This window comes from Petaurus breviceps, unplaced genomic scaffold (genome assembly GCF_028583685.1).
Source record: "Petaurus breviceps papuanus isolate PSGF00001 unplaced genomic scaffold, PetGlider_PUasm1.0 90760, whole genome shotgun sequence".
Classification (NCBI taxonomy): domain Eukaryota; kingdom Metazoa; phylum Chordata; class Mammalia; order Diprotodontia; family Petauridae; genus Petaurus; species Petaurus breviceps.
Window position 1 is genome coordinate 10125543 of NW_027187338.1, and position 12255 is coordinate 10137797.

Here is a 12255-nt window from a genome sequence, read left to right on the forward strand (position 1 = left end):
CCATCCATCCATCCATCCATCCATCCATCCATCCATCCATCCATTCACTCATTTATTAAACTGGAGTGGGAGTGAAGGGCAAGAAGGAGCAACAGATTATTCAGGGAACTCACATCTCTAAGCCCCGTTCTCAGGAAGCTTGCAGTCAAGTTTTGGAGATTGGATTGAATCTTGTAGTCAAGATTCATTGAGGGAAGGACGAGAGTGCATTACAAAAGGTTATGGAATCAAGCACTATGTTGTGTAGTCTAGACTGTAATTTGGGCAGCTGGGTGGCCTAGTGCATAGAGTGTTGGCCTGGAGACAATGAGACTCATCTTCCTGAGTTCAAGTCTGGCCTAAGACACTTCCTAGCTGTGTGACCCTGGGCAAGTCACACAACTCTGCCTCAGTTTCCTCAGCTGTTGAAGGAAATGGCAAACCACTCCAGTATCTTTGCCAAAAAACAAACAAACCCAAATGAGGTCTCAGAGAGAAGAAAACAACTGGAAAAAAGAAAGACAACACCAGACTGTAATTGCTGTAGGATCCCAGAGAAAGAGTGTTCGGCAGGAATCTCTGTGGACAGAAACAATCAGGGAAGGCTTCCTGGAGGAGGCAGAACCAGAAGTAGTCCTTGAAGATGGAGGGAGACAACAAGGCACCAGATGAGCTCCAGGATCACCTCCTTCAATACCTCCCCTCCCCCATCACTCTGTGTGTGTGTGTATACATACATACATATATATATATATATATATATATATATATATATATATATATGTATGTCCTGTGTTTATCTGTGAACATGATTTATTTCCTTATTTGAATGTAATCTCCCTGAGAGCATGAATTACTTTTCTCTTTTGTGCCCCAGCACTTAGCATGGCAGCAAATACCTGACACACAGTGGCATTTAAAAAACACTTTTCAATTGAAAAGGGTCTTGAAAAAGGCACGATGATGAGGCATGAGACAAGTGTGTGGCAGTGGGGGAGGGGAGATTGGTGGAGATACAGAATGGGGCCTTGAAGGAAGGGATTGGCAGGTTTGGGGGAACTCTTGAAACATGCTGAGGCTGTAGGGACCTTTCAGGCCTCCCCGTGTGACTCAGACTGGCCAGGCTCACCACCCAGGTTCAGGAATTACATCAGATCTCAGCTCCTTGCCTCTTCCCTTAGCAGGGGATTTGTCTTAGAAGGGGATTTGATGGGGGGTGGGAGAGGGACTGAGAGATGAGTCAAAGACTCCTCCATGTAATAAATCACTTTGATCACAACTCTATAAAAGATATGGAGCAAATATTATGCCCATTTTATAGATGAGGAAAAAATAACCCAGTATCAGATTCAGAACTCACAGGGACATAAGATTTTAAGAATACAGGAGGAGCCTTTAGAGATCATCTAATCCAATAGCCTTTATAAGGAAACTGATACACTATTACCCCAGGACTTGAACCCAGGACCTCAGACTTTTTGGTCCAAAGCTCTTTTTGATGGCCCCTGAACCCATCCCCAGGATGCCTCAGAGGTCCAGGACACCGGACCAGGATAAAGCCCCTTCTTTAGCAGCCCACAAAAACAATAGTAAGAGACATTGTTTCTATGGCCCTTCAAAGTTTGCAAAGCCCTTTATGTGAATTATCTCATTTCAGGTGGCTCCTGTTGGCCTCAGGGACGTTATTCCCCCCTCCCCCCCATTTTCCTAGAAATGGTCTTGTTTAGGAATTGTACCTCAAAAGAAGTCCATCTGTGAGTGTGTGTACCCAAGCATGCCTTGTGAGGAAAGGGGGAAGACCAGATGGCCAGGTAGGGATGATTTGCTATGAAAAAGGGACAGTAATTCTAGGGATTGTTATCCAGATTTCCTATGATAACAAGCCCACAATTCCAAAGCCTTTTAAAGTTTACAAAGTACTTCCCTCAAAATAACCATTTTCTGAATGATACTTTCCTGGGGCCCCCAGGACTTGAACCCAGGTCATCTGGCTCCAAAACCAGGTTTCTCTCCCCTACACCTTGCCATCTCTCACTCGAAGGGACCCTAAGACATTTTAGTTCAACTTCCTCACTTTACAAACAGAAACTGAGACCCAGAGACGGTATACTCAGTGAGAAGAGAGAATGTATGCAGAGTTAGGGCTCGAATCCAGGCCTCCTGGCTCTGATTAAATTTAACAAATATTTATGAAATGTTTTCTTTGCATTCTCCCACAGGTGGAATTCCCTCCAATCCCAGCTGAAATCCTACCTTCTACAGGAAGCTTTTCCTGCTCCCTCTTCAATCTAGGGCCCTCTCTCTGCTGAATACCTACAACTTATCCCTTATGTGGCTTGTTGGTATATGGCTAGCCGTCTATATGTTGCCTCCCCCATTAGCCTGGGAGAACTGGGGTCTGTCTTTTGCCTTTCTTTAGCACATCGTGGGTGCTTAGTAAATATTGATTGACTGACAATGTGCCAGGCACCTTACTGGGGGGTGGGGCTAACATTGTTCATGTAGATAAGTACAAGAATGGGGATAAAGTGGGGTGGAAAGGGAGCTAGGGCAGAGTTCTAGGACTATTTGAGGAGGGAGGGAGTAGTGCCAGGTGGGGGGGGGTCTGGGGAAGGCTCCACAGAGCAGCTCATTAAAGTCACAAATATTTATTAAACCGTTTTTGCTGTCTGTCCCTGTGTGCCTCTCACCCTCTCCCTGATCTCTCCTGGTCTCCAAGCCCCAGCTTAAATTCCACCTTCAGTAGGAAGCCTTTGCCATCGCCCCCTCCTCCTAACCCCTTCTTCTGTGGAGCATCTCCAGACTGTCCAGACATCAGTGGTTTGTAGGTTGTCTTTTCCATTGCCTGCCTGTCTCAGCTCCCAGGCTGAGCCTCGAAGGGAGATAAAGGAGGAGGTGAGGAATGATTAAAACAACAGCCTGATACTCGTTTCCTGTGATCAAAGCATTACAGGGCGATGAACGAGACGTTAGGCTGGCACAGGCTGGAGAATAGCTCGCGGCGGTGACCCGAGGTGGGAGACATGGTGGTGTCTGGAACAGGGAGCAGACAGATTTGCTTAAAGGACAGCAGGGCAGGGGAGCTGAAGCCTCAAGTGTCAGGCCACCAGCTCTCTCTTTTATCCCAGAGGCAACGGGAGTCACAAAAGCTTTTGAGCAGGGGGGGTAACTTAGCTTGGCCTGTACAGTTTAGGAAAATTATTTTGGCTGCTGTGTGGAGAGTGGTAGCAGAGAGACCAGTGAGGAGGAGTTTACATTGGGTGGGCAAGACGACCTGAACTTGGACGGAAGCTGCCTGAGTGGAGAGGGATGGTGGAGACAGAAGCAGGAAGACTTGGCAGCTGCCTGGGTGAAGGGGGTGGGCTGGGGAAGGGGAAAGGTCTAGGAATCTGGGTGACAGGGAGGGTGGCAATGCCTTGAAGAGCAAGAGCTCTGGTCTTGAAGTCAATGGGTTTAAGCAATATGGGGAGGCACCACTACAGAACGGTGGAGATGGTGATGGTGAAGATGATGACAATGACAGAAATTACTTAGTACTAGAAAGTTTCAGCTAGGTGCCAACAGTGAATAGAACACCAGTCCTGGAGTCAGGAAGAACCGAGTTAAAAAAAAAAAAAATCTCTGCTTGCCTCAGTTTCCTCATCTGTCAAATGAACCGGAGAAGTAAGTGACAAACCACTCCAGTATCTTTGCCAAGAAAACCCCAAAGGGGGTTATGAAGAGTTAGACACAGCTGAAAACGACTGAACAACAATAAAGTTTCAAGGAGTTTTCTCTCTATCCTCACTTTTGAGCCTGACAACTGAAGGTAGAGTTCTCAGCCTGGGACAGATTTCAGTGGGGGTCTATGAACTTTGATGGGAAAAAAATGAGATCTTTATTTTCACAAACCTCTGGCATTTCCTTCAATTATGAATGAAGGCAGCAAACAAGATTCTGAGGAGGGGTCTGTAGGCTTCACTAGATTGCCAAAGGGGTCCATTACACAGAAGAGGTTAAGAACCCCTACTAGAAGGCATTAGTATCTTAAATTTATCTTTGTGAAAGAGGGGAACAAGTATTATTAAGGGTCTACTATGTTCCAGGAGCTGTCCCAAGCACTTAACAAATATCATGTTATTTGATCCTTACAACAACCCTGGGAGGTAGGTGCTATTATGATCCCACTTTATAGTTGAGGAAACTAAGGTAGACAGAAGTTAAGTGACTTGCCCAGGGTCACACAACTAGTAGCTGAGATTAGATTTGAACCCAAGAATTCCTGGTTCCAGACCCAGGGCTCTAACTAATTCCAATTCATCACCTGGTTGCCTCTGTGAGGTAGGCATAACTCTGAAGCTTCAATGATGGGGAAGATACAGGAGTGATTTGACATTTCCTTCTCCAGCTCATTTTACAGGTGAAGAAACTGAGGCAAACAGGGTTAAGTGACTTGCTCAGGGTCATACAGATAGTGTCTGAGGTTGTCACCTAGCTGCCGAGGCGTAACTATCCCGTGTTACAAATGAAAGCTTAGAGACATCAAATGCTTTGTTCATAGTTAAATAACCAGTATGGGGGCAGAAATTGGATTTGAATAAAGATCCTCCTGATTCCAAGTCCAACATCGTTCTATCTCTAGCATGATGATGGGTTTGATTATAGATATATTGAGTATGAGATGCTTATGAGATATCCAGGAAGAGATGTCCAGAAAGCATTAGCAGATGTCTGACTGGCATTCAGGAGGAATTAGGGTTATATAAACCGGTCATTTGCATAGATGTCACAACTGAACCCAAGAAAGCCAATGAAATTATGGAGAAAAGGGGCAGACCAAGGGTTCTTAAACTTTTTGTTGCCCTGGACCCATTGGGCAGTCTGGTGAAGCCTATGGACTGCCTTCCCAGAATCATGTTTTGTTCTGCTTTTAATATTTTATTTTCCCCCAATTACATATAAAACAATTTTACCATTTTCCCTCCCCCAAATTTTGAGTTCCAAATTTTCTCTCTCTCCCTCCCCACAATTGAAAATGCAAGCAATTTAACACAGGTTATATACATGTGCAGTCATGCAAAAAAATCTCTATGTGAACCAGAATCATGTTTTTATTTTTTATAAATTTAACAGTATCATGTTTTTAAATGTAGAAAATAGAATATATAGGGTTACAAAGGAGACAGATTCCCGATGTCTGTGCAACATTGTGATGGCTCCCTCCTCTTAGAGACTTGCTGTCGTTGGGTGCTTGTTACGCTGCTCTTTCTTGGGTTTCCTACCTCTCTGACCACCCCGGCTGCTTCTCATTTGCTGGATCATCATCATTCAGGCCCCTTTGCCACTGTGGGTATGTATCTCTGTCCTGCTCCCTCTTCTCTAGGTGACCTCATCAACTCCCATGGGTTTAATTATCCTCTGACTCTTCTTGTTTCGACTGAGGGCACTGCCTGTCTTTTGGTCATCCAGATTCCTAATCTAAGTAGTCCTCCTTTCTTCACTCTATCTCACTAATTGGTTCCTAAGGGTTTTTTTTTTTTTAATTTTTAAAATTCTTCCTCTACAATAAAACTTGAATCTGTCCCCTTTTCTTTACTTCACGGACACCACTCTGACTCACATCCTCATGACCTCTAACTCTACCCCCTGGGACTATCGCAATAGCCTCATAATTGCCAAATAGAGAAGACAGACAGTGGGGGTGACCCAGGGTTAAGAATGTGCAAGGTGTAATGTAGAAGCAGGAGTGCCCTGGGGAGGTGGGAGGTTGGGAAGAAAGGGAAGAAAAGGGACAAGGTAAAATGTATGGAATCTTTCTGAGAGCTAATCTAAGATTCTTCAACATGACAGATATAGCACTTTCTAGATTTGATCCTCACAATATCCCTGTAAGAGGAAGATATTTTCCCCACTTTATGAAGGAGAAAGACTGAAGCTTACAAACTTAACTGAGGTTAAATGATTTGGTGCCCTTTCTTCCTCCTCACAAAACAAGCTAGTGCATGAGGCAGGATCTGAACCCAAATCTCTCTTGAGTCTAGTTCCAGAACTGGTTAATTAATTAGAATTTTACTTAAAATCTTGATTAGGTCGATAGAATTAGTGCTAGAAGGAAGCCTAGAAGAAGTCAAGGTCAACCCTCTCATTTTATAGATAAGGAAACTCAGGCACAGAAAAATTAAGTCACCTGACCATGTTTTTGCCCTTCTTTGTAACTCCAGAGCTTAGCGCTGAGCCTGGCAGAGTAGAGTGCTTCAGAAATGTGTGACTGACTAGGTTCTTGCAGATATTAAGCGGCAGAACCCAGATTCAAACCCAAGTCCTCTAAGTACAAATTCAGCCTTTTTTCCCTTCTTTCCACCAGACTCCTGCCTCTCTTGAAATTTTTTGACCTGAGAATTAAGTTTAGAATTGAATTTCTTAGCAAAATTTTAAGTTTTAAATAAATAAATTTAAGTAAATTAATAAATCTCAGATCCTAAGAATCCAAGACTGATTCTTAAGGTTAACTCTAACTTCCCAAAATCATTCTAAAAAAATTCCAGGACAGAATCTTATACAGACTCTGGTAACTGTAGAATTCATTCATTCATTCAACAAAGATTTATTGAATGTCTACCGTTCTAGATGCTGGGAGATACAAAGTCTAGGTAAAATTCACAGGGATCTTAAGTACTAGAAATGAAACCCAAACACAAGTAACTATTCAATTCTGGACCATGTCAGGTGCAAGGGTACTGGGGGTACAGGGGAAAGGTTGGGTGGGAAGGTAGTTTCAGGAAAGGTTTGTTGAAGGAGGTGGCTTTTGTGCTGGTTTTAAGATACGGTAAGAAGTTCAATTAGGCAGAAAAGGTGGAGGACATACCAGGCACAGGGAATGGTGTGTGCACAAACATATGAAGGCAGAAACACAGGGATAAATTTATGGGACAGAGCAGTTCAGTTTGACTGGAGTAGAGTACATGGAAGGAAGAATCATGTGCACAGGCCAGAGAGGTGGAAGGTGCTCGACCGTGGGAGTGCCAAGCAAGTAAACAGACGTCTAGTGTAACCTCCAGAAAGTAATTTACTACTCTGTCTGGGCCTCAGTTTCTTCAAGTGTAAAATAAAGGGGCTAGACTAAATAATCTCTAAAGTCCCTTCTAGATGTGAACCTATGATTCCACTTTATTTCAATGGCAGGAGAGTGACATGCCTAGTTCTGGGTAGTTAAGAGACAGCTTGGTGGCACAATGGATAGAGCACTAGGCCTGGAGTTAGGATGACCTGAATTCAAATCCAGTCTCAGAATTTACTAGCTGTGTGATCCTGGGTGAATTGCTTAACTTTTGACCCAGTTTCCCCAATAGGGAAAAAAGGGATCATAATAGCACCTGCCTCCTGGAGTTATGTCAGGATCAAATGAGATATCTGTAAATGGCTGTGTGTATGTGTGTGTGTGTATACATACATTCACAAATACTCCCTCCCATCTATGCATATTGAAGATTAAATTTATAGTGGCATGTAGGATGGATTGGGAGGGGGAAGGCAGAAGTAAAGGGACCCTGTTAGAGGGAACTCTCTCTAGAGAGGGAACGATAAGTCTGGGCTGACTGATAATGGGGGATCTGATTGTGATTGTAGGACAGTGAACAGACAAGAGGGGAGGAATCCAAGAGATGTCACAAGAGATGGAGGTGAAAGAAAAAGACAAGTCAAAGACAACTCCCAAGTTCAGGTGACTTCTGGGTGAAGGCTGGGGACTCTAAGAAACTGGGAAGTTGGAAGGAGAAGCAGGTTTATGGGGAAGGATCTTACCTTCATTTTTGTAGCTGCTGAGTTTGAAGTGGTAGGAAGGAAGGTGAGTGCAAAATGTCCAGGCAGATGTCCTGTAGGCAGGGGGAGATGCAAGGCTGGGGCTCACAAGAGAGGTCAGGATTGGAAACAGATCTGGGGAGAGAGAAGGGAGGGACAGAAAGGGAGGGAAAGAGAAGAGAGAGACAGAGAAGGAAGATAGGAGAGAGAAGAGGGAGAAATGGAGAGTGGAAAAGAGAGAGGGAGAGGAGAGGAAAGGGGGAAAAGAGATAGAAGAAGAAAGGAGAAAAGAGAAGAGAGAAAGGAAGGGAAGGAGAGGGAGAAAGAGAGGAGAGAGACATGAGAGGGAAAGATGAGGAGGAAGGGAGGGAGGAAGAGAGGGAGAGGGAGGGGAGAGAGAGATTGGGTAATATCTACTTTAAAGGATTGGGGAAAGCGTGAAGAGCAGGGAGAGATGGAGAAGGGACTAAGACATTGGAGGAGAAGTAGAGTATGATGGCTGAAGCCAAGGGAGAAGAGAGTATCCATTAGAAGGGGAGTAATAAAGAATACCAAATGTTGCAGAGACTTCAAGAAGGGAAAAGGCTGCAATGAACCCACCCGTTGTTAGAATAGGGGACTCGTAACCTTTGTAAGATTGTGGGAATGGGAGTTAGTTTGCAATGAGGTCAATGAGAAAACAGAAACTCTGCATGTATGTAGACAACTTTTTCTACAGAGGTTAGCTATGAAAGGGAGGATGGATGCTCTCTGGATCGGGAGGGCAGGGAGGAACATAATGAAAATAATGTAGGGAAGAGAGAAATGGGACAGAGTTGGATGGGTTGGAGGGGACAAAGGAAAAATTTCTTCAGGCCTGAACTGGAGATACTTGGGTGTGCTTCTAGGGTTAGAAGGGAGAAAGAGAGAGGATTGAGAGATCAGAAGACTGTAGGAGCTGGGAGTTGGGAGCATATGAAACAAGACCCAGGGCACAGTAAAGCCTAGGGATGCCCTTCTCTCACCTCCAACCTCGAGACCACAAAACACAGGAGAGTGAATGATAATGCACTGTCATTTTTTGAAATTAGATATTATTTTTATTTTTCAGATGTGCATTATCTCCCTCCCATTACTCTCCACTCCTCAAATGAGAAAGCAAGAAAAATAAAACCCACTACAAATGTGCATAGTCGGGTAAAACAAATTCCCGAATTGGGCATGTCAAAAAAATGTCTCAATCTGTACTCTGGAGTGCATCACTATCTCTGCCTGGAGGGAGTGGGCAGCATGTCTCAACTTGAGCCCTTTGGAATCGTGGTTGGCTGTTGTGTTGATCGGAGGTCCTAGACTCCTTTCGAAGTTGTTTTGCTGCCATTATATAAACTGTTCTCCTGGTTGCATAGTCATTTTGAAGAGTGGAGACACAAGTGGTCCCCATATGCAAGAACTTGCCCTCTAACTGGCTTCCAACTCACTGTGGAGAACAAATTCACTCCCTGCCTTCAGGGGGGATGCACTGGGGTTAGGGAGACAAACTTAGGAACAACAAACAACTAGAATATGCCCCGGGATGGATTTCAAAATCAGCCTTAATGGTAGTGATAATAATAAAGGTGAGGGAAGGGAATAATGAGTAAGCCTTCCTACGGAAGGTGGGGTTTCAACTGGGCAGGATTGGGATGGGCTGAGCAAGGGGAGCTCCTGTACCATTACTAAGCTTACATGTGATTTTCCAGGTGTCCCAGAAAAAGTGTGGTTCACTGAGGAAAAGGATATTGGATTTGGAATAAGGAAAGCAGGGCCCCAAGCTCCAGTTGGGCCCCTTAAGCAGCTCAGTGACCTTGGGCAAATGGCTCACTCTCCCTCTAAGTTTCTGTCTCCAGGTCTTTAAAATGGGACAACTGCACAGACCTACGACCACATATGGCAGGTTGTGAGGAAAGTGCTTTAATAAACTGTGAATCAGTCTTCAATTCAGTCTTTGTCCCCATCTATTTTTTTCTCAGCTCCCTCAGATGCCTGGAGCCTTTAGAACACTGAATTTGGAAATATGGAATCTGGGTTTGGATTCTAGCTTCCTTTACTGCTTGAGGCATCTCGGGCAAATCACTACCACTCATTTCTTCATCTGTAAAACAAGGAGGTTGGTCTCGAAAAGGGACTGTTGTCCTTTAGAATCAACAAAGTGGTTTCCTCAAACAAGTCTGTGAGGTAGAGGAGTTGATCTTGTGTCAGCCCTCTCCAAGGTCTCTTCTGGTGACATGTGTCCACAATCCTATGACTTACAACTTCCTCCAAAGTCCTTTAGTTTAGCCCGATGAAATGAGGAGGTTCAGCGTGCAACAGAACCCATTTCGACCCACACGGGGAGGGGGCCTCCTCAGCACAGAGCTCCACTGAGAGCTTGGTGGACCAGGTAGCTGACATCAAGCACGGTTTGAGACCTGAGGGAGGGGTCTTTGCCACAACCTCAACAACCCACTGAATTGAAGGCTTTGGCAGAGAGGCGTATCAATCAGTAAGCGTTTATTAATCCCCTGCTGCTCTGTAGAAGCGTGGGCACTGCGGATACAAATACAAGACATGGTCCCTGGGTTTTCAATGAGCTACCAAAAGTAAGTAGCAGGTCTGAGATTTGTCCTACCTTGTGCTCACAATTCATTTCAGAAATCCAGGCTGATACTGCTATGAAGGTTGAGATGACTAAATAATTTATGTACTTCTCAACTAGTGACAGCAGGATGGGAACTGGGGTTAATTCAACCTGCCATCCAAACAGCTGGTGCCTACAGAGGGTATTACAGCTCAGCAGAGTAAGGGTAGAAGAATGGGTGTACACAAACTGCACAGGACACAGCCATGCATGTTTAGTGTAATAAGGGGTCCAAAGTACTAGAAGGTAATCAAAGAGGGGAGGGATGATCCTTTCTGGCTAGGCTCCAGGCCAAGGCCTGCGTCAGGTGCTGGGCATGGGGCGGAAGGATGGGAGCAAAATAGCAAAAGGTGAAGTCCCTTCTGTGGAAGGATCATAAAACAATGAAATGTTAAGAGCTTAGGGATAAAATACAACCAAGAGAAGTTAGGTTAGGTCCTGAGGCTAGTGTTGGGAGCCTGGACCTCCCTCGGAATCTGGAGGGCACTGCCTGGGCAGAGGGCCTGGCTCAGGGTGTAGGAGCACAGAGCTGTAGGACGTCTCAGGGGAGGCTTCGTGGAGGTGGAGACTCTGAATGGGTGGGGTTTGAGTTTCCTTGTCAGTGGGCTGAGAGGCTATGACTTCAGGGGCAAACTAACATTGGTACAGTTCTAGAGTCCAGGGCTAGCTTGGGTTTCTTTTTTAACTCAGATTTTTGCCCATCCTTCTACACATTTTTGCACGTACCCTTGAATTACACATCTACTCCTTTTCTACTCCCATCTAGCTGGCCTTTCTTTTCTGCCGTTGCTGATCTAGTAAAGACAACTAGAATCCAGGCATCTATTTGTGAGAACACACCAGATGCTCTGGTACGGCCATCGTTGTCCAAATACTAGGGTGCTATGTCACCTCTCCTCCCCCACACAGATCCAATGCCAGGTCCCTGGCCTGGGTTTTTTTTTTTTTTTAATCGCTCTCTCTTCCTTATTCCTACCTGGCAATAAGGAATCTCTATACTAGACCTCAAGGCCCGAGTTTCTAAAGCTGGAAGAAAGTGTAACCTGAGGGAGGAAGAACAGGGAGTTAGGAGACCCCAGTCCTGCCACTGTGATCTATCCTCATCTATCAGATGGAAAAAAGACCCAGCCCTTTAGTGCCTCATGGGACTTCGAGGATGGGAGCAGACTAATTAGATATCTAAGCATTTTGGAAAAAGTTAAATACCTCTAACACTTTTTTTTCTGAATCAATCTATACAATTGAGCAGTATATTCTAATTATTCGTGAGAAGAAAGCTCTCATCTTGCTCTTAAATCCCACCCTGTCCCTGAACTGCTTCAATATCATCCTCTCCACCAAGGTGGCCCTTCACCTCCCCTACCTGCTCCCCCTGTTCCCACCCTGCCACTGCCTCCCATCTCTCTCTGGATCACAATAACTGGGTTGATTATCTCTCAGCTGCTTTCTGCTCTTAGTATTTCAGAGCCAGTAACTTAATGGATGTAGGTTCAAAATGGTCTACCAACTGCTACCAGGTATCTCACTGAGAAAGTGACTTAGTTTCCATCCTTCCTTTTGAAGGTACACTTCCTGAACACAATTAATGGACCTCATGACATTCCAGATAAAATGGTGATTGGCGAAATGACTTTCTGAATCCCTATTTAGTATCAAATTTAAGACTTTTTGTTGCCTATGATATACCAGAGCATTATGATGGGTGCTGGGAGATTCAAAGATGGAACAAACGGCTTTTTTTCTGTTGAAAACATCTTTGTTTCCCCTAATTCACTCTTCCTACGATTTCCTTAAACCTCTTCTGAGAGTAACCATACATCAAGGCGGAGTCTAATAATGCCTATCCTCTGGAGCCCCAAAGCACC